This window comes from Armigeres subalbatus, unplaced genomic scaffold (assembly GCF_024139115.2).
Source record: "Armigeres subalbatus isolate Guangzhou_Male unplaced genomic scaffold, GZ_Asu_2 Contig377, whole genome shotgun sequence".
Classification (NCBI taxonomy): domain Eukaryota; kingdom Metazoa; phylum Arthropoda; class Insecta; order Diptera; family Culicidae; genus Armigeres; species Armigeres subalbatus.
In genome coordinates, this window is record NW_026943127.1 from 211,256 (window position 1) to 239,025 (window position 27,770).

Below are 27,770 nucleotides of genomic sequence, written 5' to 3' on the forward strand. Positions count from 1 at the left end.
TTGCATTGCGATGTCCAGTTTTATTAATTTATTTTGCGAAATTCAACAACTGAAAGCCTGGGTGCGCACTTTGAGTTTTCCTCGGAAGAATAGCGACCACAGGCGGTTGAGAATGGTGGTGTGTCTATTTCTATACTAAGTTGCGCTTACCTCCTACGGTTATTTTAGAGTAATTGAAAAATGAAACTGCTAAATCGAGGCCGACAGTTTAATGACAGTTCTTTGTCAGATGTTTGCCGAGCAAGGCAGGAGTGGAATCGTACCTCTCAGCTGTAACATAGTGCGTTTTCCGCTTTTAGTTATGACGGCTTGTAAGTGTGCTTAATTTTTTTTTGAATACCTATACTCATTCTTACGACTTCTGAAGGTCAGATACTCCTTTCTTGCAGTTTCTCCCCCAGAAATGGAAGGAAATTTATATTTAATCTAAGAAGGACAAAGATTTTCAACCTAAACAAAAGTCACCTTTACCGATCCTTAAAAGCTGGAGAGTAATATTTCAAACTGGACTATCATTCTAATACTGATTCTGTTTTCACAGTTGGCAACGTTAGAACGAGATGTAGCTGATAATGTCGGTATTCCGGCGAAACTGATTATACGATGATCCGTGTAACGCTTGTGGACTCGAAATCACGTAGGAGGAGATCCCCCAGCGCAGGACACCGGCAATGTTTTGTAAACACCACAAAAGCTGTAACTTAAGTGAGTATAAACATTTCATTACACGAACGTACATAAATGACTACCAATCAATCACCATATTGAAATAACAGAAACATTTAATATAATAAATGATGAGAAGTGTAATTCATTAAATGTTCAACACTATTCAACAAGTCCAGCAAAAAGGCAATGCTGCCATTTATTTCAATTAAAGCAACATTCATTGAGTTTGATGTTCGCGCGCTGCAAAAAAGTAGAGCTTTAACAGACAAACAGACCTAATTAACTTGAATATACAAGATGCTTCGAATTGAATACTTTTCGTATACCATGTCCCGCGTGAAGCAGGGGCTTCCTTAGTCGTGCAGTAAGATGCGCTGCTAAACATTAAGACCATGTTGAAGCTGACTGGGTTCGATTCCCGCGGTCTAGGAAATTTTTCGGGTTGGACATTTTCTCGACTTCCCTGGGGATAAAAGTACCATCGTGTTAGCCTCATGATATAAGAATGCATACATGACAACATGGCTTTGAAATCTCGCAGTTAATAACTGTGGAAGTGCTGTATGAACACTAAGCTGCTAGGCGACAATGTCCCAGCGGGGAATATAATGCCAATAAAAAGAAGAAGAAGAAGTAATGTTGAGCAGTATGAAAATAAAAAATCCGTATCGTTCAAACTGTTATATCTGTATGCCTATTCAATGTTTAAAAAGGGCCGCAATTGATGCTCACGTCTCTAGGGTCCGCGCTTCCAATGACACAGCGCAATTCGAAAAGTCATAATTTTTCTAAATTTGCATATTATATTATGTATGCACTATGTGATTATGAACATGACTTACAGAAAGCTCATTTCCCATCGCAAGAAGTCATTCATAGTCTGACCATGCTTCGGTTTCGATATGTATCTGGAGCTCGACAACAGCACTAATGATCGTAAATTGCAACGCCACGGCTTCGTCACTTCAGTTGAGCGGATTTCCATAGCAATCCGCAGAGTGCGGTATGACTTGAGATGTGCTGAAGAAATAATCATTTCCGACTTCTCTCTATAATAATTAATTGACATATAAAACACGATGACAGCAGTGATTGCAAAAATAGGACCCCTGACAGCCTAATCGAATAGCATTACATTCACACAAAATACGCCATCAAATTGAATACGGGAAGCGATGGGATGCTTTGTAAACCTCAAATAAATATAGATGTATCAGTTGATTGATGAGGATCAACAGAAACATTCAGCTAAATTATCAATAAGTATACAGTTTGACATACATTGACATATTCTGGATTAAATTAAATTTTTGTTCTATCCCCCTGTGAAACTTCATAAATTATAAAAGGCTCCGTTCGATTCGACTAATTTTTTCATCACTTTTTAAAATTACAGGTCGTCGTTACTATGACATACTGTATTCAATATTGTTGGTTGAAAAATTAGAGGCTATTGAACACAAAAATATGCGTTTAAATATTTCCATGGCGAGTAATTTTCAGAATTTTAAACTGTGCATGCACAGATTGCATTAAGTCAATATAGCAAGCCATTGCATTAGGTCTCTGGTCACGAGAAAAAAATAACTAGATATGTGTTTGTGGCTATACAAAGAATCTATTTTTAAACTTCCGTCGAGGAACGATGCGAACGATGTCATAACGAGAGTCGTTTAGATGTCTTGATCGAAACCAAACAAACCGATTTAACCTAACAAACAATTCTAGCTGAATAAGCTAGTTTTCTAGCTGAAAAAGACTATTTTTGTTGATTAAGCGCAGTATAAGCTTCTGATGTTTGTTTGGGAATGCAAAGTTGACGTAACAAATATAACATTCTCTGAGCGGTTTGTATGCGAGATTTGATACAAAACACTTAATGCAAAGAATGTCATGTTTCTTGATTGAATCCTTAGATTTCGCCTTAGTGTGATACAAACGCTGTATAGCGAATCAACCAACCAAGCTTATATGGTTCAACACAGCGTTGTCCTCATAATTTTTGAACGCTATGACTTATCGTGATTATATTCAATAGTGATCAACTATGCTACGGTTCTTAACCTTTTTCATGAGAGGTACCCCTTCGAACCCTTGCACTTATTGAGGTAAGTACCCCCTATTTTTTGCTGTAAATAAAAATAAGCGTAACTCATAAAACATATGGACGAGAAAGCTGAAGGGATATATGGCTCTCCATAAAGTAGGCTGAAATTTTTATCATTCTGTGCAACTTTCCAATTCACATTAAGTTTAACCATCAAACTTCCTACAGGACTTTTATCAGTACTGGAGGCTTCTGAATCACTTCAAAGTAGGCTTCTGCGCCTCTTGAAGGGAGGTTTATGAGCCTCTTGAATGGAGGCTTCCGAACCACTTGAAAGGAGGTTTCTGAGCCTCTTGATAGGAGCTCTCCGAGCCTCTTGAAAGGAGCCTGCCAAGCTTTTTGAAAGAAGGCTTTCGATCCTCTTAAACTAGCTTATTGAAAATAGGCTTCCGGGCCACTTTAAGAAGCCTCTTTAAGGGAGGCTTCCGGGTCTCTTGAAGGGAGCCTTTCGAGCCTCTTTAAAGGATGCTTCCGGGCCATTTGAAAGGATGCTTCCGGGCCATTTGAAAGGAGGCTTTCGGGCCTCTTGAAAGGAGGCTTCCGGGCCCCTTGAAAGGAGGCTTCCAGGCCTCTTGAAAGGAGGCTTCCGGGCCTCTTGAAAGGAGGCTTCCGGGCCTCTTGAAAGGAGGCTTCCGGGCCTCTTGAAAGGAGGCTTCCGGGCCTCTTGAAAGGAGGCTTCCGGGCCTCTTGAAAGGAGGCTTCCGGGCCTCTTGAAAGGAGGCTTCCGGGCCTCTTGAAAGGAGGCTTCCGGGCCTCTTGAAAGGAGGCTCTGGGCCTCTTGAAAGGAGGCTTCCGGCCTCTTGAAAGGAGGCCTGGGCCTCTTGAAAGGAGGCTTCCGGGCCTCTTGAAAGGAGGCTTCCGGGCCTCTTGAAAGGAGGCTTGGCCTCTTGAAAGGAGGCTTGGGCCTCTTGAAAGGAGGCTTCCGGGCCTCTTGAAAGGAGGCCTGGGCCTCTTGAAAGGAGGCTTGGGCCTCTTGAAAGGAGGCTTCCGGGCCTCTTGAAAGGAGGCTTTCGGGCCTCTTGAAAGGAGGCTTCCGAGCCTCTTGAAAGGAGGCTTCCGGGCCTCTTGAAAGGAGGCTTCCGGGACTCTTGAAAGGAGGCTTCCGGGACTCTTGAAAGGAGGCTTCCGAATCTCTTGAAAGGAGGCTTCCGGGTCTCTTGAAAGGAGGCTTCCGGGCCTCCTGAAAGGAGGCTTCCGAGCCTCTTGAAAGGAGGCTTCCTGGGCCTCTTGAAAGGAGGCTTCCTGGGCCTCTTGAAAGGAGGCTTCCTGGGCCTCTTGAAAGGAGGCTTCTGGGCCTCTTGAAAGGAGGCTTCCGGGCCTCTTGAAAGGAGGCTTCCGGGCCTCTTGAAAGGAGGCTTCCGGGCCTCTTGAAAGGGGGCTTCCGGGCCTCTTGAAAGGAGGCTTCCGGGCCTCTTGAAAGGAGGCTTCCGGGCCTCTTGAAAGGAGGCTTCCGGGCCTCTTGAAAGGAGGCTTCCGGGCCTCTTGAAAGGAGCCTGCCGAGCTTTTTGAAAGAAGGCTTTCGATCCTCTTAAACTAGCTTATTGAAAATAGGCTTCCGGGCCACTTTAAGAAGCCTCTTTAAGGGAGGCTTCCGGGTCTCTTGAAGGGAGCCTTTCGAGCCTCTTTAAAGGATGCTTCCGGGCCATTTGAAAGGATGTTTCCGGGCCATTTGAAAGGAGGCTTTGGGCCTCTTGAAAGGAGGCTTCGGGCCCTTGAAAGGAGGCTTCCAGGCCTCTTGAAAGGAGGCTTGGGCCTCTTGAAAGGAGGCTTCCGGGCCTCTTGAAAGGAGGCCTGGGCCTCTTGAAAGGAGGCTCTGGGCCTCTTGAAAGGAGGCTTCCGGGCCTCTTGAAAGGAGGCTTCTGGCCTCTTGAAAGGAGGCTTCCGGGCCTCTTGAAAGGAGGCTTCAGGCCTCTTGAAAGGAGGCTTCTGGGCCTCTTGAAAGGAGGCTTCCGGGCCTCTTGAAAGGAGGCTTCCTGGCCTCTTGAAAGGAGGCTTCCGGGCCTCTTGAAAGGAGGCTTCCGGGCCTCTTGAAAGGAGGCTTCCGGGCCTCTTGAAAGGAGGCTTCCGGGCCCCTTGAAAGGAGGCTCTGGCCTCTTGAAAGGAGGCTTCTGGGCCTCTTGAAAGGAGGCTTGGCCTCTTGAAAGGAGGCTTCCGGGCCTCTTGAAAGGAGGCTTCCGGGCCTCTTGAAAGGAGGCTTTCGGGCCTCTTGAAAGGAGGCTTCCGGCCTCTTGAAAGGGGGCTTCTGGGCCTCTTGAAAGCAGGCTTCCGGGCCTCTTGAAAGGAAGTTTTCGGGCCTCTTGAGAGGAGGCTTCCGGGCCTCTTGAAAGGAGGCTTCCGGGCCTCTTAAAAGAAGGCATCCGGGCCTCTTCTTGAAAGGAGACTTCCGGGCCTCTTGAAAGCAGGCTTCCTCTTGAAAGGAAGTTTTCGGGCCTCTTGAGAGGAGGCTTCCGGGCCTCTTTAAAGGAGGCTTCCGGGCCTCTTGAAAGGAGGCTTCCGGGCCTCTTGAAAGGAGGCTTCCGGGCCTCTTGAAAGGAGGCTTCCGGGCCTCTTGAAAGGAGGCTTCCGGGCCTCTTGAAAGAAGGATTTAGCGCCTCTTAAAACGAGGCTTCCAGGCCCTTTAAAACGAGGCTCCCAGGCTTTTGGAAAGAAGTCCCCCAAGCCTCTCGAAATGAGGCTTCTGAGTCTCTTGAAATCAGACTTCCAAGCCTCGTGAAAGGAAGCTGAGCTGCCTTCGAGGCTTTGCGGAAACAAAGAAGGATGCTTATATTCTTCTTATAACGAAACAACTGAGCTTTTAGGAAAAAAAACCTTCATGCCTCTCAACCGGAGGCTTCCGAACCATTAAATTCTAGATTTTAGTTCAAAAGCATATTTTTAACATGTTCTTCAACATTTTTATTTTATTTTTATTATCAATATGTTTTGCTTGGAATTGTACAACGTCCGCTATTACGCATTTTTGTTCGAGGTACCCCCTGGGGCCATCGAAGGTACCCCCAGGTTGCAAAACCGCTGCACTACTTTATTGCTTATTTATCACAGTGCTGAAATATCCATTCGTTAAAAATGACAATTATGATTCAATAATGAAAACCAACCACCAGAAATGGAAAATGATTAAATGATTTAGTTCAGTTCGAAATAATTATTACAGTACTGCTTTACCGATAAATTCTTCGATCCAACAATCAGGCCAATACTCGTATCAGGAAAGTTGCAATCTACATAGTAGTGCTATTAAATGGAACGCAATAGTTTTAGTTCCTTTAAAATATAAAGGATAGAAGAATTATGTATGTTATATCTATATACAGAGTATTGCCATGACTAAATCACATGACAAAGACATAAAATATGTTTGAATATAAATGATCAAATCTGTCAAAGCATCTTAACAGCTTGACATTGATTTGCTTAGTGAAAACGTCGAGATGCGAGTTTCACACAATTAATATTGAAAAGATTAGCTTAGATTAATTCGCAAGACAATCCCGAAACAGACTGTGGGATTAACATCGCCGAAACAGAAATTGGAATGATTGATATTGAGTCTCATGTTTCCGCCATAACATAACACGTCTTATGGGGCAGCGCTTGCTCTCAACGAAGTGCGAATTCTAAAATTGTTGTTTTATCATAAAGTGAAATTCCAACTGTCAAAGGCAATCAAAATGTAATAATTGAAAAATAAAAAAAATATTCTGGAAAATATGGAAGACATTTTTGATCGAATTCGGAAGTTTATTGCGGTTAAAAACACAACTAAAGTACGTTGCTTATGAGCACCCATAAATTACATAACGCTTAGAGGGGTAGGGGGAGTTGCCCGAAGTGTGAAGTGCGAATTTAAATAATTCATACAAAAAGTGTGATATAGGGGGATGAAATTAACTTTTTTTGCGTTACGTAATTAATGGATCTTTCCTAATAAGATGGCGCTTATCGAATCAATTTTGTTTTTTTATAAAACTGGTTGATTCTTCAATTTGAAAATCAGTACTAGTCTGATGAGAAAATTATTAAGAACTTTAAGAACTTACTTGTCATGAGACGAGTAAGTATTATCCTATTCAATTCCACCACTCACGTTGGCACGGGGTCTTATCACAAGCAGTATTAGTCTTTTTATCGGATGCTAAGCATGTGATAGGAAAGGAACCCTTTCCAGTAATTACTATCACAAACCTGCAATTTTCGCTGATTTTTGAACCACACCGCTACCATGTCGATCTTGCCGGAAAATATTTACATCTGAACCGACTGATCCACAAAAGGTCCCACTATATCGTATCCCATCAACAATAAAAAAAATGGATCGCCATAGTTGCGGAACGAAGGAACGAGCAAAACATAAACATCGATAAACAGCAACGTGAGGCATGCAAAAACGATAATGAAAATAATGAAAACTGGTTTTATAGAAAATTATGTTTTCATTCGTCATCCCACACGCGTACTGTCATTAAATTAGCATACGCTACAGATATGTGGAAGAAACGACAGAAACGACGATCATGTGAACAAACAAAACCCATTTTTTTTGTTGTGCCGTCTATATTTGGGTTATACTTTCGGGAGACGCGTACGTTCGCCAACATATTAAATTACTTGCTTAATTTATATGACCGATAAAAATTTAAACACTGAACACTGTAAAATAGTAATGCTAAGTTTATATTAGACAAGCGAATTGGGCTAGTCAGCTAACTTGAACGCGAATCGAACGTCCAAACAGTTTCGCTTTATTCATATGAACATTTCAACAACATTCAGCAAGTCAATTCGATACAGTGGAAACTCTAATTTTATTTTAATGGATTAAAATTAGTGCAATGCATGTACCGCATGGTATATTTAAGGGTAGTGGGGTTGAAACCTAGTATTAATCGAAAAATCAATTATCTCAATCTTGAAATTTTGTTTAAAAGCGCAAACGTTAACTACGTACGGAATTTTCATGTAATTTTCTTTCTTATTGGCATTACATCCCCACACTGGGACAGAGCCGCCTCGCAGCTTAGTGTTCATTAAGCACTTCCACAGTTATTAACTGCGAGGTTTCTTAGCCAGGTTACCATTTTTGCATTCGTATATCATGAGGCTAACACGATGATACTTTTATGCCCAGGAAAGTCGAGACAATTTCCAATCCGAAAATTCCCTAGACCGGTACCGGGAATCGAACCCAGCCACCCTCAGCATGGTCTTGCTTTGTAGCCGCGCATCTTACCGCACGGCTTTAGGGATGAGATCTACTGCAGTTGTTGCGCTGTGCACCGTTTCAAGACAGGTCCACCATGTGTTCAGTCATCTCCAAACGCAATGGGACTGGGAGAACGTTCGTTCATGATTTTGTCTGTCTGTCAACTTGCGTACCGTACACACGTTCAATCACGTTGGACCAACTTCGACGCCACCCCACCTTTAGTCAAGCATCGACCATGTTCTACAAACCGTGACACGAAAACTCAATTTATTCGACCAACAATATCACACACGAACGACCACTGCCCTAACTTGAACACCTATCATCAAAAAATATATGGGGGTTTGTGCGACGTCACTACAAACGCTCAAACATGTTCAGCGAACTTTGAGTCCGCATCCAACAGGTCAAATCAAAATCAAACCGCTTTGATTTTTTCCGATCAAATGGTTGTTCTCAGTTGCCTCAGTATTGAAAGAGGTGCCCTTGAAAACGCGAGGTGGAAAAACATTGGATTCTGAAAAGTTCGTCCTTGAAGGATCCTAGTCCTAGAACTTTCCAAACTGATCATTGTCCTTAATACATGAGAGCGAAATTTGAAAAAAATCACGGAATGTCCTAACATGCAACCTAACGCGATACGGAGACGGCAGTACTGAATCCATTGAAGTTTCAGCAGCACTTGTTGTCGCCATCGCGGCGATGGAATCGCTTAGGTCTGGGGGAGCCTTAAATTTGTGTCACACCTTACAGTTGCCTTTCTGGCTTCGGTAGTTGCCATAACGATGGAAGAAGAGCAATATAAAAATCATTGGAAAATGTAATGTGTTAACGTATTACCATGTACAACATGTTTTCTGGAATGCCAAATAATTAAGCTTCAAACAGCCTTATTCAAATGTTACGCTGTGTTGAAATGTTGAAAGCAGATCAGAACAGCAAAAGAAATAACAAAACAACAAACCCATCGACCATCGTCTATAGTGTGAAAAGCAATGATTAATGCAACCAATCGATTACGGTTCTGTCCCGAAGGTGTCTCGGGCTTTAAACGCTTTCGTTCTAATTGGATAAATACACCTGCCGTTAGATCCGACGATTGAATTTTTTTTTCTTCGATCATGTTCGCTTATTTTGCCTCGTTGAGGAAGGAATATTGAAATGGTTCAAAGGCATGCTTAATCTGATCATGCTGGGCAAAAATCGTTGCGATAAAATCAAAGCTTATTACGTCTGTCTGTACGACGGGTACTAGCATAGACAATCTGTCATTGGTGTAACGAGGGTTTTATTTTTGAAAACCTGGGGGTATAAATATAGCTTTTGGAGCCCCTTCAAGGTAAGAAGCTCAGAGAGTTAGCGATGTCTTGGTGAAATTTCTGTTGATTCTCGAATTTATCATTTAGACCTCTTTGCCTCTGATGCCCTTAACTGCGGTATCAGAATCTAAGATAAGTATCATGCGGAAATTTCATTTGTTTTTACTAGCCTTGCATTTTTAGATATGTAAAGAGCAAACATCTGATAGAAAAGAATGTGAAATTCATTTGTTGAAAACGAGGAGAACTATGGTGCATGATCTAAGGTTTTCATTTCGCATCCTCTGTTAGCTACGCCATTGTGAATCATATGAAACAGCTTTGCATTCCACCAAAGTGGCACTGTTCGTGCGGTTAGCTATTCCCTACGACGAACGCTGAGACATGTTTCTGATCTTTTTGTTTCTTTTATGTGAATCAGATCTGTCCTCTTCACCTCGCCGCTGCCTTTTCTCGTGTAGCTGCCTACTTTAGATGGGATGAATGCTTATTTTATTTGCAGATTTTACTACCAATTTATTTATATTTTACCTTATCCTGTTGGCTACAATAAATACACGCCGTCGCTCGGTCATGATGATTTACCATGCTGATACTTTTCACTTCGCTTTTGCGGCAAACTCTGATCGTTTAAGCGCCCCCTAAGTAGTTCTTGCCGGACTGATCAGCTTATACACTGATGTTGAAAGAACATGCGGCAAGGATTACCAGATGTATTAATTCATTTGTGATAAGCTTTACCGAGATACTCAAAAGATTCTTGATGCCCCGCTGACTCAATCACCTTCTTTGAAATTTTTGCGATATAAAATACGGATTGATCTTTGCGCTGACGTTGTGGCTGTATCTTTTGTAGCTACTTTACGCAGATGATCAAAGTAAATCGCAATGCGAAGGCGGAAATAAGATGAAGAGGCAACCCATTGCTATCAAATTAATAAAAATGCGTTTTGCGAGCACTCGTAAATGTAAACGCAAGGCACAATACTTTTTCAATGAAATATATCGAAGCACAGTGGCATGCAGCAGGACAAATATTTAAAATAAGAACGCATCTTGTCCTTATCTAGCCGTTGTTAATCCTACCTTATAGCTTACGGTAATTAGTTTATAGTCGATTCCTATGACCGTACAATGAATTTACGGCTTGATTTGCCCATCCGTCACATGTGCCTTACTGTTGTAGAAAAAAGCACATATGACGGATTGACTTATCAAGCATTTGAAACATATTATTCTTGCACAAGGGCTAACTGTAATATGTGATTGCACTTATTCTCGGTTTCGGATCCCGGGTAGAGGTGAGTAGCTAATAAATAACGTAATATTTACAAATTTTGCTGTGATATCAGGTTTTGTTAATCTTTTGTTATTTATGAATAACATAAAATAGCATCCTAACAAGACATTTTATTATAATAGTAAAATTTGTTATTTATATGTTATTGTAAGGAAATACAAATAAGGAACTCATTATGTAATCATAACAAAGTTTGTTATTCATAAGTGATTTTGATATTTCCTTTTCTGCAAATATTTTGCTATTGGTTTGTTCTAATAAGGGCAAAATGATTTTTTTTTATATTCGCTCGAACAATTTTTGCTATTTTTTTAGTTATTTAAGCATTATGGTCTCGCCACATTCCCCTACAAAGGTTTGGGCTGGACGATAAGATATTTTTTTTTTTTTTTTTTTTTTTTTTTCTTAAAACTTTTTATTAGTTAATCATTTCTAAAATATTGCTAACTACAACTCTAATATGTATGTGAAGCAAATACATCATTGGTAATTAAGAAGCAATGTATGCGGTATGACATCTTAACGTGAGTTATCGATTTAACAATGTTAAGAAAAATTTTGAAATATTTACTGAACATTTCCTTATTGTTCCACCTTAGTTCACGGATATTTTTTTTGGAACGAGAACAGTACAGTATTGTATGCCATTGCTTCAGCAACGAGAAATAGTGCCGCACTCTTTTTGTGATTTTTTAGGGTTATACCGTTATACAAAATTTCTTCTAGTTCTCCTAATTTCAAATTCAACCTTTTATCTACTATGTTTTTGATCCAGTTCCACACTATCCCGGATTGAGTGCACTTCTTAATTCTATGAATAGTTGTGTCCGGTTTGTTGCATATTTCACAAAGATTGTTGTCTACTCTGTTTGTATAATTAAACATTTTTACTCTGTTTGGTATAACATCATTGAAAATAAGGTACAGCATCGACTTGGTCCTTGAACTTAAAAAGGGTTGATTAATATTCTCCCAAATATATTCCCACCAAAAATGGGGGAACTTCACTTGAACTTTTGGTTTGATTTCCATTTCATCTATGAGATAATTGTATAAATTCCTATTAGTGCCCACGCACGCATTACGGGATAGTTTTTTGCATCATCAGTCCATTTTTTACAATTTATTGACAGGCGACTCGAGTTGCTATTCTTCGCTAAAAAGTGCGTAATCTTTCTCCCGGAATCAAAAAGTACATTTCTTATGAATAATGCTCTACACTGACTCTCTGGGTCGATTAACTTCAAACCCCCTTTGTAATAGTCGAGGTATAATTGATCCCTATTAACCTTGAAGAAATATGAACTCCACAGGAAATAGCCTGTTTTCTTTTTTAGTTGACCTAGATGCGAGTTATTCGGTGGTAGCATGTGTGAGACATACCATAGTTTCGAGAGTAGATAGGTATTCAAGATAAAGACCTTTTCAAATAAATTTAGATTTCTAGCACTATGAATCTGACATGCAGCAGTAAAAGTATGTAGCAGGGTATCAAAATTTGATATGATCATATTTTCCAATTATCCTTAATTATTATTCCTAAGACTTTCAATTCATGTTTTTCTTGAATTATGAGTGGGCCAAGCTTACAATTATTGAATCGCAGAAAACCCGATTTTTTAAAGTTAATATTGATTGCTGCTAGTAATGAGAATTCTGTTACAATAGACATAACTAAGTCAAATTCAAGATCATTTCTAATTATTAATGTCAGATCATCGGCGTAGGCCATTATTTTCAAGAGTTTTCCGTCTATCATTATTCCCATCGTTGAGTCATATAATTGCCGGATCAGTGGCTCCACGTATAGTGAGAATAACAGCATCGATAATGGACAGCCTTGTCGTACCGAACGGTGTATTTTGAACGAAGGTGTCAAAAACCCATTCACCAATACCCGCGATGACGCGTTGGAATATAGCTTTCGGATGAAAGCTATGAAGTGACCAGGAAAGTTGAATTTCTGTAGTGTTTCCCAGAGTCGTTCATGATCCACAGAATCAAAGGCTTTTTGCAAGTCCAAGCTGAGAAGTGCAAATTTAATTCGTTTGCTCTGTTGTGCTCGTGCGATTACAGTTCTTATTTTATCCAGATTCTGTGTACAAGATTTCCCTTCCAAGCCAGCAGTTTGACCTTCTCCGATCAGCAGGTCCATACACACCTTCAGCCTTGTTGTACATATTTTTGCTAGAATTTTATAATCGGTGTTAAGAAGACTTATTGGCCGATAATTCTGTAGATCATTGCGATTGCCTGATTTGAAAATCAGAACAATTATGCCGTTAGCAAAATTTTCCTGCATAGGTATTGAACCGTCCAAGAATCCGTTGAATAAATGTAGAAGATCCAGCTTCAGTAGCTCAAAGTGCCTTTCGTAGAACTCATATGTCAGACCGTCCGGCCCCGGTGATTTCTTTCTAGTTGCGTTCTTTATTGTAGCCAGTAACTCCTCTTCTTGTATCGGGGTTGTTAGGGTGATTCCTTGTTGGTGTGTAAGGGATTTCCGGATGTGATTCAGAGCTGCATAAGCTGACCTATGTTGATTTTGTGGTTTGCAGAATTGCTTTTCGAAGTGATCATAAACTACTTGTTTGGTGCTGTTACCATCCGGGCTGACAATTTTCAGTATTGATGAGCTTAGACCACTCTTAACTATTCGAGATACCTGGTATATACTTAACTTTTCGCTCTCGAGCATCGTAGAAGGTTGCACCTTGCTACGCAGACTAGACAATCGTTGCTCTTCGATTCCAACAATCGCTGACTTCACGGAGTTCATATTTTCCTGTACGTCTATGCCGCTAGACTGCTGCTGCATCAAATCCATGAGTTGTTTGTAATGACCTTCCTTCTTCATCGAGTTGGTTTGGTTGAGTTTGAAAGCTTTGGATTTGTAGAAATTCTTTGCCTTGTTTTTAAAGTCATAGGACCACCACTCTGAAAAGTTGTCCGTATGCTTACGTCGTTGCTTCATTTCTGTGTAGATTTTAGAGAAATCTTCTGCTGTATTGTCATCCGCTAGCAGAACTCCATTTATTTTCCAATATCCTCTTCCCATTAATGGAGCTACACCCTGACTACTTATATTGACGGTAAGAATAATTGCGTGATGATCAGAAAAGGAGACAGGCATTGTGCTGTAATTTTTAGCTTGGTGCGCGAAATCTTTGTCACAATAGAACCTATCTAATCTGGAGGCAGAATTGTTTCTCAAGAAGGTGTAGTCCCTTCTTGGTCCCAAGATCCTCGAGCTTGAAAAGATTGACCAGGTTTCGTAGTCCTTTGCATTAGGGTTTGCTTTTTCCTTTGCAGTCTACCCCATCCAGTATACAATTGAAGTCACCGCCTATCAGAATATGTTGACCTTTGCTCAAATGAGGGGAGATGAGATTCTGAAAAGATCATCTCTTTCAGCATTGTTTTGCGATCCTGAATGTCCATAGACGTTTATTATATTCAGACCATCAATCACAACTGAAGTGAGGCGGCCAGTGGGACACATCATTATTTGCTCAAAAGACAAAGTTTTTCGCACAAGAATAGCTGTGCCAATGTTTACATCACTGCGGTTGACGATAGCGAGATGTGAAGAGATGAAGCAGAAATTGTCAAAAGCAACTTCTTGTAACAACAGTATGTCTATGTCGTTGTGTACTATAAATTCCTTTAGCAGATTCTTTTGGCTTCTGTTGTTATCGCGTTCATATTGACAGAGCATATCTTTCTGCTATAATACATGGTTACTTGTATGCAATATCGCATGGACTAATCGAGATCGAGACATCAAGTGACGGACAGCTGTCATCGTTGTTTGACATCATATGCCAAAATCGGCTAACCGTGTCACTACCACTATTCGGAAGCAGTGTCAGCATTTACCACACTCACCTTCTTTGTACTTCGCGATCGAGAACGGTTTTCCTGTTGTCTTCTGGGTTGTGACCCACTAGATCTGCCATCATTACAAGCTGTGGCCGCAATAGTTTCCAGTGGATTCGGCTTCGCTCCATCCTCGCCGCAACGCTTCTGCTTTCGAGACCTTCGGTTCCGCTCAATGGTAACAAAGTTTTCTGCATCATCGTCTGAGCTAGATTTGCTGCTTGTTGTGAGGGGCCTTTTATTTGACCGATCTAACCCACCTTCAATCACTCCCTCAGCCGATTCGAGGTCGGATTCTGTGAAAATAGCTTTTGCATTGGATGTGACGTCAGCCTCCGCTTCCTCCAACACTTCGATGATCATGTCCTCTTCTTCTAGAGTTGTTTGCGGGACACTTCCGTCTCTGGAAGAGACCAGTTTCACCATTGACAGCTGTAGCTCTTCGCTGCTTTTGGACGATGATGCCATTCCGATCACGGCACCGGCGTATGTCTTCTTCGTGTTTTCCTGTTTGTCTCCTGTAGGCATTGACTCGTTGATAACAGCACATGTTGTATTCCTTCGTTTGTTCTGGGGGCAATTCACTTTCAGATGCCCTTCCTCCTTGCATAAAAAGCACCGTTGTTTCAGCCCTTCGTAGTAGACTCTTCCCCGACGATGCACAACGTAAATAGTCGACGGAACTTCCTTCTTGATGTCCATATATATACCTCGGACTCCGGTGAAAAGATCTAACTCGAGCTCCGCTGGGAACTTCTCGCGAACCATCCGCTTGATTGTGCCGTATTTGCCGAGGACTAGCGAGACTTCGATGTCAGATACCTCAGGAGGCAAATCGAACACCCTCACATAGCGGATACATCCTCCCGCAACTGTCATTCGGATTTCTGTTGTAGTTCCATTGGAATACTGGAACGTATGCAACTCCGGGTTCTGCAATAACGCCTCTTTCATGGCTGCTTCTGTTTTGAACTTGATGCAAACCACTCGCTCATCAGAGATTTTGTAGCTGGATTCCATACTTCGCTTGTCTGCATCGAATGTTTTAACAAAACGTGCGATCTCTACCAGGGTAGGCCCTGCAGCAGTTTCTGGGAACTGGAAGACCAGCGTATTCTTGATGATTCCGTTCGACATCACTATTTTCCACCTCGTATAGCTAGGTAGCCGAAATGGGCCAACTAGGTAGCCGTAAGAGAAATTGTTAGATATAGATCTATTACCGCAGCGGATAAACAAAAAACGTCTTTTCGCTATGAGATCTGATCGTTTACTGTGCCAGATCAATTTAATCAGATTTACAAAAAATCGATGAAACAGATATAAATTCGTAAAAAAAATTACATTACTTTACAGCTAGAAATGTGCGCCGGTCCGAAACTCGACGGCGGCGTTTGTCAGAAATTTGGTCGGCGACGGCGGCGTTTTCGGCGTCACGCCGAAAGCCATTTTAACCGGCGGTGGCGGCGTGAATCGGCGTGGTGATTTTTTTAACGTTCTTAAAGATTTTTTTCATTTTTTCGGAATATTACATCAACGGGAGCATCTTTTCCAGATTTTTTTCTCCGAAATATTCACTTTTGGAAATTATTTTTGAATTTTCCACAGAAACTACTTTGCAGCTCTTTGTTCTCAAGGAAAATTGTTTTGAATTTCAAGAGAAAATAATTCAAAATTTGCATGAGAAACTTTACAGAATTTTCATGGGAAATTGTTCTAAATTTCGTACTCCAGAATACTCAACAAAATATTTTGTCAAATTTACACTGAACATTTTTCGGAACATCCACGGGAGACTGAATTTTTACGGGAAACTCGCTAGAGTTTTCACCAGAAATTTTCCGCGGGAAATTTTTCAAAATGAGAAAAAAAAATCAATTTCAATGAAAATTGTTAGGAGTTTTCATAGGAAATTTATTCTAATTGGCACGAGATTTTTTTTAATTGCGACAAAAGTTCTTCAGAATTTTCCAGAATTTCCACAGGTGACTTCTACCTGAAAAACCTGAAAAACATTAGCATGAGCATGATGACCGTGCATTTCGTAGTTGCTACTCCGTGATCGACCAGAACAATCGCAATTGCACAGGGCACCAATGGATGGGAGCATGGGACTTGCTCTCCAACCTCAATGTGCACAGTCCGAGAGTTCTAGTATTTTGGATGGTCAATAACAGCGCTGGCCACGTCCTCACGGTCATCGGGGATGGGAAGGAATTGATGATGCAGTTACTCGCCCACTGCAAGCCGAGAACACCTCTGCACTCGCCACGAGTTCCTGCGGAATTTTATTGGAATCTGAGGGTTAGGTTCTATGGCAGAGGTTCGTCTTGGTTAACGGGTTGCCAATGTGATAGGAATGAAAGAGTGGTGTATATTCTAATTGGATGCCGAAACTAGCCTTTTTTTTGCTCTTTTCAAATTCTTACAGTTACCTGCCAGAAATAATCAAGTTGTGTAGGTATAGGGATAGAAGATGAAAACGGTATGAAAGCCCATTTCCAGCGATTGCTAGAACATGTGAAATATATGAAAAGGTACAAAGTAGAAGGAATGTAACGGGCCTGGGATTGAACCCACGACCTCCTGCGTATGAGGCAGAAGCGATAGCCATATGACCACCAAGCCCGTTTCTACCTGAAAAACCTGGAAAAATGCTGGAATTATCAGATAATTTCTGACGCAATCAGGGAACTTTCAAACATGAAAAAATAACAAAATTAAGAATTGAACACGTATGGAACGTTGTTCCGACCTATAGACAAAAAAACATTTATGCAGCTTCAATAGAATTTCTGAATAATTCCCGAACCAATACCTAAAGAGAGCTAAGCATTTATTCGAGAAATCAATTGGTTTTTGCTTGTAAAATCTTCGGAGAATTCGGAGAAAAAATAATTAAGGATTTCAAGGCAGTTCCTGGAAGAACTTTCGAATAAATTTCTGGATCAATTTTCAAAAGAATTTTCGGATGGCTTTACAAAGGAATCCCGTGTCCTAGGAATTATAAGTGTAATTTTCTAAATTATTTCTGAAGAATTTCCAAGATGAGTCCCTGAATGAATTCCTGGAGGAATTTCTAAAGGTAATTCAGGTATTTCCGAAAGGATTCTGTAAAGAATTCCCGCGGTAGAACATGAAGAAATTTTCAAGAAGAAAAAATCAAAAAGAAATTGTGAAGGATTTCTGCTAAAGGAATTTTCGATGGAATATCGAATGGATTTTTCAAGGAATTCCCAAAAGAATTTTCAAACGTATTTCTAAAGGTATTCTTCAACTAATTCTCAAAAAAAATCAAAGAATTCCTCAGAAGGATTCCAAAATGAATTTATGAAATGATTCCGTAAGAAATTGCGTTATCAATTTCTATGGAAATTTTAAGAAAATTTCCGAATTTTCAAAGTAATTTGTAGATTTGAAACTCTCTAGAAATAACCGAAAAAAAAATCCGGAGAAGTTACTCGAGGAATTCCTCAAAACAAATACTGAAAATAATCTCCTCTAGGGATTCTAGAAATAGATAGAATTTCCAAAGAAATTCGTATAGAAATTTCCGAAGGAGCCTTCAAAGGAATTTTTCTAAGAATATCCAGAACAATTCCTTAAGGAGTTTTCTAAAGTTTTCGTAAATAAATTTTCGAATGAATTCCGAAAAAACCCCAAGGATTTCAAAAAATCCGAAGCATTTTCCTAATGTACTCCCGGTAGAACATACACAGATAAAAATATGTCGTGATTTTAAATTTATTTTCATGCACATATGCATGCATGTGGAGCATGGAAATAAACGCAAAATTCAATCGATATTAGTGTTCTTCCAAATCGAAATGAATTTAACCTGTGTTTGCTTGTAAAATTCAATCAAATTTAATTGAATATCGAATGTTTATTCGTTTGTTGGGATCAGCTGCAATTTTACACGTCGTTGAATTTTCAAAACTATTTGCTGTGTAAGTACTAAAACGCTAGTGGCGCTGTAACCATTAAAATTATTTTGCCATTTAAAATTAATTGGCTTCAATAAGCAACTTGGCATATGCTGTCTATCATGTTGTAGTGTATGATTGGTTGATCAACAACATCGGTTTGACACTTATACTACCGGTTTTTTGGCTGCTATATTAAGCACAATACTGCCCCACTCGCATAACAGTTCAAATTGTATCGTTAGAATGACACTAACATGTCTAAAGTGATAATTCGGAAAAATACCTAAAGCTGGCTAAACGTTTGAAGCCATTAACAGCCAAGAGATTTTAAACGTGCTTATGTTTCATTAGGTGCTATTGTTTCTATTATGCTTATTCTTGAGTTTTGTGAGTGTGGGATCGAACGAGTATTTAGAGCGCAGAACAATTTCGAGATCCGTGTTATTTTGTTCTACTCTGTGTCGTTGAAAATATATGAATTAGTGCGTGACAAAATGTATTTAAGAGAGCAGAACGACGTTAAATTATTGGACAGTAGGGGACTCGGGGGTAATATGCACCCCCGGGGCAAAACGACCCTTTGGCATTTTTGAGTACATTTTCGGCAGTTTTTCTAGAGTATTTACTACAGCGCATGTAATTCGAATCTCGAACTACCAATCTAGTAGTATATATTCTTGAAAATATTCCTGGAACATAGCTAAAAATGCCAAAAGGTCGTTTTGTCCTAGGGGTGCTTTGTCCTAGGGGTAAACTGTGTGTCTGATCGTGTTTTCTCTAGTCGCAGAACGATCGCGCGATCATCGAAATGTTTTGTTCTGCGTTGTGCGGTTGACCTAATTAGATGGCGTTTGCGTGTCCCATCGTATTTCCTTTATCACGCAGAACGATCGCGCGATCATTGGAAAATTCTGTTCTGCTTATTGCGGTCGGTAAATCAATTTGTTAGCGCACGTTCAGTTCAGCAGCAGTTTTGTGGGAAGTTCACTTGTTTGATTTTTAAGGTTTTTTTTTCTGAACTACGGCTTAAAACTATCACGGATTTTCTCTAGAAATTCTTCTATGTTGAGCAGGAAAATTGTCTATAAAAATTTTCGATTTTTTTTTATTTACTCTCGGATTTTATTGCAAATTATACTAAAATATCTTTTGATTTTCGGCAGGAACTTCTATAGAACAACAAGCAATTTTTGAGAATCATACTTCAACGGAAAATTCTATGGAATTTACAAAGGAAGAAGCATTTTGTAATATCAAAGAAAAAGTAATTTGAATTTTCAAAACTTGTAAGGGGAATTCTCCGAGATTTCCGCGAGAAGCCCTTCAGAATTTCAACTGGAGATTTTCTAGGAAGTCCTTGGGAAACTTTGCTTAATTTCGTTTATTCTTCGGAATTTTCGCGAGGAATTCTTTAGACATATAAGCAAAACTCTTCGGAATGTCCATGGGAAATTATTAGAAATGTTATGGCAATTTATTCGGGAGTTCTAATGCAAATTCTTTGGAATTATTGATGGAAAATCTTTGGCATTGCTATAGAAATTGTTGAAAATTTCAACGAGAAATAATTTGGATTTCCCACCAAAAACTCTTTGAGTTTCCACAAATAAAATATTTGCATTTTTTGTAAGAAAGCCTTTATAATTTTCACGATTTTTTTTCGAAATTTTGACGAGAAATTCACCAAAAATTCTTTGAAATGTGAAAATTGCTCCGAATTTGTAACAGAAAGTTAAAAATATCATAGGAAACCATTCTAAAGCTCCACGGGAAACTCACGATATATGAATGAAAAACAGCTGAGATAAACCGCGCATTTAACAACAGTGGAAATGCTTAATTAACATCGAACTGCGAGGCGGCAATGTGCTAGCTGTTCAAAAAGCAGCTTTGATGTGTGAAATATATTGTATCTTAAATTGCGAAAGTGTTTTTCCCGTTGTATATATATAGGCATCGAATTGAAAACATTTATAAAACATTTTGAAAAAAAAAGGAATATAAAACATAGAAACAATATAGGGTGTTCTTAATTCTTCCGCGATTCTAGTGTTATGGCTATGAATATTAGCAACACTATAACCAGAGACCGGCGGAGTGAAAAACTGTCGAATTGGCAACGCATGAAAATGCATGAAATCACGAGAATAATACTGGCAGCACTTGAACTTTTTGCTTGCTTCTTATGGATGCAAAAAGTAAACAAGTCGAATTGGAACGCTTAGTAAAAAAGTAGAAGAAGTGAATCTATTACATCTTAAAATCAAACGCATTACTCTATTTTGTTACCACTGTGATCTCGATAGGGTTTCTTACCCCATTCTCGGTTCACTTCTGCTTCAAAAATAGTATTTCTTGTTAAACATCGTTTGAAAAAGCTTTTATTTGATTTAAATTAACGAAGTGTAGCACGTATTTCAGTCACAGCGATTGCTTTTCTGGCATACTTAAATTCAATTCTCGGCATAAGCGATTTGCACTCAATATCTCAACATCTGGCAGCAGGGGGCAGCAGGGACTATGTCCAAGGGCTTGACGATCCCTCCCCAGGCCATCTGCGAGTTTTGGCGCCTGCCTAGGATGTGGTGGGGTTTGACAGTGGGCCCTATTAAACCTCTATAAAAAGCTGCATGAATCCGCAAGTAGGCTCCGCCAAAGCGACCGTGTGCCGCTCAAAGCGCACAAGCCCAAGTCCTGGTGTTAGGTGGGACGCTAAACGGCCCTGACACGACGGCCCTCCGACGAGACAGGAGGTTTGCGCCGGCCCAATAAGCCGCCTTTAAAAACAACTATTACGAACAACATAGAAGATAATACGACTCGATACAATCGGCAACGACCTAGGCGACGAATAAAGGATCACGGTTGGAAGCTTGGAACATGGAACTGCAAGTCGCTAGGCTTCGCAGGTTGGGCCAGGGTAATCCACGATGAATTACATCGTCGTATCGTTGCAGGAAATCTGCTGGACAGGACAGAAAGTGTGGAAAAGCGGGCATCGAGCGGCTACCTTCTACCAAAGCTGTGGCACCACCAACGAGCTGGGAACTGGCTTCATAGTGCTGGGAAAGATGCGCCAACGCGTGATTGGGTGGCAGCCAATCAACGCAAGGATGTGCAAGCTGAGGATAAAAGGCCGTTTCTTCAACTATAGCATCATCAACGTGCACTGCCCACACGAAGGGAGATCCGACGACGAGAAAGAAGCGTTCTATGCGCAGCTGGAGCAGACATACGATGGATGCCCACTGCGGGACGTCAAAATCGTCATCGGTGACATGAATGCTCAGGTAGGAAGGGAGGAAATGTATAGACCGGTCATCGGACCGGATAGTCTGCATACCGTATCGAACGACAACAGCCAACGATGCATAAACTTTGCAGCCTCAAGGTCAAGTAACGGAAAACCAAATCGACCACGTTCTAATCGACGGCAAATTCTTCTCCGACATCACGAACGTACGCACTTACCGCAGTGCGAATATTGAATCCGACCACTACCTAGTTGCAGTATGTCTGCGTTCAAAACTCTCGACGGTGATCAACACGCGTCGGAGTCGTCCGCCGCGGCTAAACATTGGGCGGCTACAAGACGGTAGACTAGCCCAAGACTACGCGCAGCAGCTGGAAGTGGCACTCCCAACGGAAGAGCAGCTAGGCGCAGCATCTCTTGAAGATGGCTGGAGAGATATTCGATTCGCCATTGGAAGCACCGCAACCACTGCACTAGGCACGGTGGCTCCGGATCAGAGAAACGACTGGTATGACGGCGAATGTGAGCAGTTAGTTGAAGAGAAGAATGCAGCATGGGCGAGATTGCTGCAACACCGCACGAGGGCGAACGAGGCAAGATACAAACGGGCGCGGAACAGACAAAACTCGATTTTCCGGAGGAAAAAGCGCCAGCAGGAAGATCGAGCCCGTGAAGAGACGGAGGAACTGTACAGCGCTCAGTTGAACCGCTCACGTAAGGGCCACGTGTCACAGCCCGATATGTGTAAGGACATAAACGGGAACCTTTTACAAACGAGCGTGGGGTGATCCAAAGGTGGCGGCAGCACTACGAAGAGCAACTGAATGGCGATATGGCAGACAACGGTGGCGGTATGGTAATGAACCTAGGAGCACGCGCGCAGGACATGCGACTTCCGGCTCCGAATCTCCAGGAAATCCAGGAGGAGATCGGCCGGCTGAAAAACAACAAAGCCCCTAGAGTTGACCAACTACCAGGAGAGCTGTTTAAACACGGTGCTGAGGCACTAGCTAGAGCGCTGCACTGGGTGATTACCAAGGTTTGGGAGGATGAGGTTCTGCCGCAGGAGTGGATGGAAAGTGTCGTGTGTCCCATCTACAAAAAGGGCGATAAGCTGGATTATAGCAACTACCGCGCAATCACATGGCTGAACGCCGCCTACAAGGTACTCTCCCAAATTTTATGCCGCCGACTAACACCAATTGCAAGAGAGTTCGTGGGGCAGTACCAGGCGGGATTTATGGGTGAACGCTCTACCACAGACCAGGTGTTCGCCATATGTCAGGTATTGCAGAAATGCCGCGAATACAACGTGCCCACACATCATCTATTTATCGACTTCAAAGCCGCATATGATACAATCGATCGGAACCAGCTATGGCAGCTAATGCACGAAAACGGATTTCCGGATAAACTGATACGGTTGATCAAGGCGACGATGGATCGGGTGATGTGCGTAGTTCGAGTTTCAGGGGCATTCTCGAGTCCCTTCGAAACGCGTAGAGGGTTACGGCAAGGTGATGGTCTTTCGTGTCTGCTATTCAACATCGCTTTGGAGGGAGTAATACGAATGGCAGGGATTGACACGAGTGGTACGATTTTCACGAAGTCCGTCCAGTTATTTGGTTTCGCCGACGACATTGATATCATGGCACGTAACTTTGAGAGGATGGAGGAAGCCTACATCAGACTGAAAAGCGAAGCTAAACGGATTGGACTAGTCATCAATACGTCGAAGACGAAGTACATGATAGGAAGAGGCTCAAGAGAGGTCAATGTAAGCCACCCACCACGAGTTTCTATCGGTGGTGACGAAATCGAGGTGGTTGAAGAATTCGTGTACTTGGGCTCACTGGTGACCGCCGATAACGATACCAGCAGAGAAATTCGGAGGCGCATAGTGGCTGGAAATCGTACGTACCGTCAACTGGGGGGGAGATGATCATTTTTAAGACAAAACATGCAATAACAATGTGTGTTTACATTTTAAATCGAAACAAATATTTTCAAAACATGTACTGCTATACGTTGGAATAATCAACAACTTTAGTTTTCTGAAATGCATTCGCATTTATTAAAACAAATTAAATTATCACACATTTTTTGAGTAATCTGGTTTGGGGTGAAGTTGATCAAGACAGCTCTACTTAAATCATTATGACCTAGTAGTCAAAATACACTAGGTTATTTGTATGAATGTTGAATTTACTACGTAAAGAAGTATACGAAGTCAATATTTGAAACGAAAATAGCGTCATTTATGACTATCTATCTCTTTCTTCCACGAAATATATTTTCATGATTATAGTCGAAAAACTCGGATTTCTACCTAGCGATAACATTACTTGAACGGAGAATATTGTTGTCTACCGTTTCATAAAAAAAATTGGCACCTTTGACTGACACATCAAATGATCATCTTCACCTCAATGATCATCTTCCCCCCAGTTGACGGTACTTTGGACTCCGTAAGACGCTCCGATCGAATAGAGTTCGCCGCCGTACCAAACTGACTATCTACAAAACGCTTATAAGACCGGTAGTTCTCTACGGACACGAGACCTGGACGATGCTCGTGGAGGACCAACGCGCACTCGGAGTTTTTGAAAGGGAAGTGTTGCGTACCATCTATGGTGGGGTGCAGATGGCGGACGGTACGTGGAGGAGGCGAATGAACCACGAGTTGCATAAGCTGTTGGGAGAACCATCCATCGTTCACACCGCGAAAATCGGAAGACTGCGGTGGGCCGGGCACGTAGCCAGAATGTCAGACAGTAATCCGGTGAAAATGGTTCTCGACAACGATCCGAAGGGAACAAGAAGGCGAGGTGCACAGCGGGCAAGGTGGATCGATCAGGTGGAGGACGATTTGCGGACCCTCCGCAGACTGCGTGGTTGGCGAGGTGCAGCCATGGACCGAGCTGAATGGAGAAGACTTTTATGTGCAGCACAGGCCACTCCGGCCTTAGTCTGAATAAATAATAATAATAACCTCAACATCTAAATCTCTCATTCTCTCTAGGGGGTACAAAATGCGACGTAAACAAAAATATAAATATATGTTTGTATCACAGTATAAAAATGTTACAGCATATATGATGTAACAAAAAGGCTCCGTTCGATTCGACTCATTTTTCCATCACTTTTTAAAATTACAGGTCGTCGTTACTATGGAGTTTGTATTAAATATTGCACACAAGAAAAAGTTGGATGTAAAATTAGAGGCTATTGTACACAAACATAAGCGTTTAAATATTTCCATGGCGTGTAATTTTCAGAATTTTTAACTGTGTATATTATGAAGATAATATAGTACAGTGTTTTCCAGTGTGTGTTTCTACAAAATCAAACTCTTGCCCTGTAGGTGATTATGCATTTGAAAACATTTTAAAATCTACAACATGTGTTTCTACTACTATTTCAAAAACCCAAACCTGGCGTAATCGTTTTTGTACAATGATAAGACTTAAGTCGATTATTCAGCATGAGTAAAGAAATGACTTGCCATTGTTTTGCCCCATGAGCGCGAAAATCCTTGAGCAGTACGGTGCTGGCTGATAACGCCTGCAGTGTAAAGTAAATGGAGCTCTTAATTTTCCTTACGGAAAATTATTCCGTCCCATTATTTTGCAATAAAAGTCAGCTATCAAATTTGCTTTGATCAAATTTTCCGTAAACTCTTTCCGTATACGAGCAGCGTACTATACTTTAAAAACTATAAGGCATGTGAATCCTTGTAAACAAAAATAATGCGTTTTCCCAGAATGCTGCAATGATAAAGGTGATTTCTTCTTTAAAAAGAATGCATCTGCTTGAAATGATGCATTGTAAAATGTGTTCCTTCTTTAGAAGTGGGTGATTCCCCAGATAATTAATGTTATTATTCTTTCTTTAATAACGTCTATCGGCCCGGTATAAGATAATGGGGATGTGGCCCAGGAACACTGGGTAGAAACCTTTGCGTGGTGTGTTATGGTGTAAGATCTACCTAGGTCACATTGTCAGATACAGGCAAATCCTGACCCAACGAATACCTTCCCCAATATCCAACTCAGTGGTACTTGAGGGTGTCGTTGAGTGAGGGGCCTCTCACTAAACAAGTACTACATCAACACTTCCTTCCGCTCCCAAGTTGCAGGGAAGGTGAGCATGGCCAGGAGTAGTAATCCTCATGCTTTTGTGATTTTTATCCTAGATTGAAAGCAAGGATCACACCCACCTTGATTTCGGATAGTAATCTGAATGGAGATTTCAAAAGAAAAACATGAGTATATGCTATGCTATGCTAATAAGATAATGGCCAGAACAAGGAAAATATACATGAGATGCCTTCTTAAGCAATATGTATTGAATGTAAGTACTATACAGCGTAGTATACACATGTGAAAGCGTTGGTTTGGGAAATGGCTTGCGAGTGCTTCGACTATGCGTCCAATTTGTGAATCTTGTGCTCATTCAGAACATTGTAAATATAACTTTGAAAAAAACTTCGCCGTACCCTTTCTGCTTAGGGGGAGATCCCCCAGCGCCGGACACCTCCCAACACCGGACACTTATCAAAAAGACACTTGCAGAGGTCCTTCCACCATCTAATGTAGTGCAAAGGAAAGCTATTCCAAAGTCGTTTACCTGCAGGGAAAATTAGATCCTTAGGTTGAAAGCTCTGTTCAAGAAATTAGATTGAATAAAAATGCTCAAAATTTGATTGTTTTACCTTACTTTAGAAGGTTTGAATCAACAAGATCAAATTCGATCGGAAGCATTCTAATCATGTAGAGATGGCCAATATCAGCCATATTGTGCATATTGATAATGATTTGTTAGATATGTCGTTTAATTGTGGTGCAAAATCAATTTTGTCTATCCGGCAGCTGTCCCTCGGCTGTCCGGACAATGAGATTCTTATGTAAGCAAATAGTCATTTTTACACCTGTATTGTTAAACTTGCTTTAATTCAATTGCTTTTTCTTACTAAAGTGTTAGGAGGCCCAGAAATAAGTAGAACTTGAAAATTTGAAGATGCCACTGAATAAGGTGGTAATTTAGAGTATGGTGTAAGAAATTTAGCTGGACAACCGAACAAGCTCTTCTAACACATTTTCATATCGACAACTCAAAGCAAGTGTAAGATATTGTTATTCTAAATGATGTATCTACTCATGTAATAGCAATTTGGTTATATTTGAACATGATGCAATAGTGTCTGGTACTAGGGTACGCTTTTCTGAAAGGTGAAATTTTCAACCAAAATTCATCATTAAAATATATCGTCGCAAAACGTGTTGAAATGCTCATATGAATCATCAATGATCATATTTTGTGTATATGGTATAACAGTTAACATAATCCGTATAGTTAGTTAGATTTTCGTTGTATGGCTTATGTGTCCGTCACTGGGGGATCTCCCCCTACTCGAATATTTACGGTGCAGGTTGTCGAGAGGTTGTCGTTTGAAAGCGTTATACCAGTAGTGTGCCGAGAATACACCTACATACCACCACATTAAATGAGCCTTCCAAATAAATGATAGTTAAAAAAAAATACCACCACATTCTATATTTCCCAGTTTACCTTACTTGGAATTATATTGTATCGCAGTTTCAATTAATCTTCTGTTTTTTCTGGCTTTCTTCAGATGGCACTCCACTGAGCATGGTCGTGATGCTATCCAATGACGCGCAACAACCAGCACCGCATGGATACTCTCCATTAAACCGCGAGCCACGATACGCGCCGCATGAAGCAGTAACTAACCGTCAAAGGCCAGATAGTAGTACGTACCCGGTAGAAGAGGTGCACAGCGCGAGAGCGAAAATCGGAGCGCAATTTATTGGCTTAATTTATTTGCCGTTGCTATAGATTTGACAATAAAGTGAAATCTATAAATGGGAGAAAGACATTAAAGTCTAAATCAGTACGGAGACCAGCAATTTGCATATACTCTATACCAGGTGGAGATAAAAAGAAGAGATGATTATAAGTCTTCCATCCTGCTGTGGTGCCTGCAGAGTTTTCGAGGGGAGCTGGCATTTATTAGTGAACCTTTGAGCATGGCCCGATTTCACCATTTTAGCTAGTAACTTCTGAATGTGTGTGAGAAAATTGTGC

The 27,770-nt window shown here is 41.0% G+C and overlaps 1 protein-coding gene and 1 long non-coding RNA gene across 2 annotated transcripts in view; one reads left to right on the forward strand and one right to left on the reverse strand.

Moving 5' to 3' along the window:
* The window catches only part of LOC134204059 (uncharacterized), a 249,619-nt gene that overhangs the window by 126,349 nt on the left and 95,500 nt on the right, over positions 1 to 27,770 (reverse strand).
* On the forward strand, positions 231 to 27,769 carry LOC134204061 (uncharacterized). Its single transcript, XR_009977769.1, has 3 exons — positions 231 to 311; positions 542 to 705; positions 27,298 to 27,769. It is a non-coding gene; the product is annotated as an uncharacterized LOC134204061 (long non-coding RNA).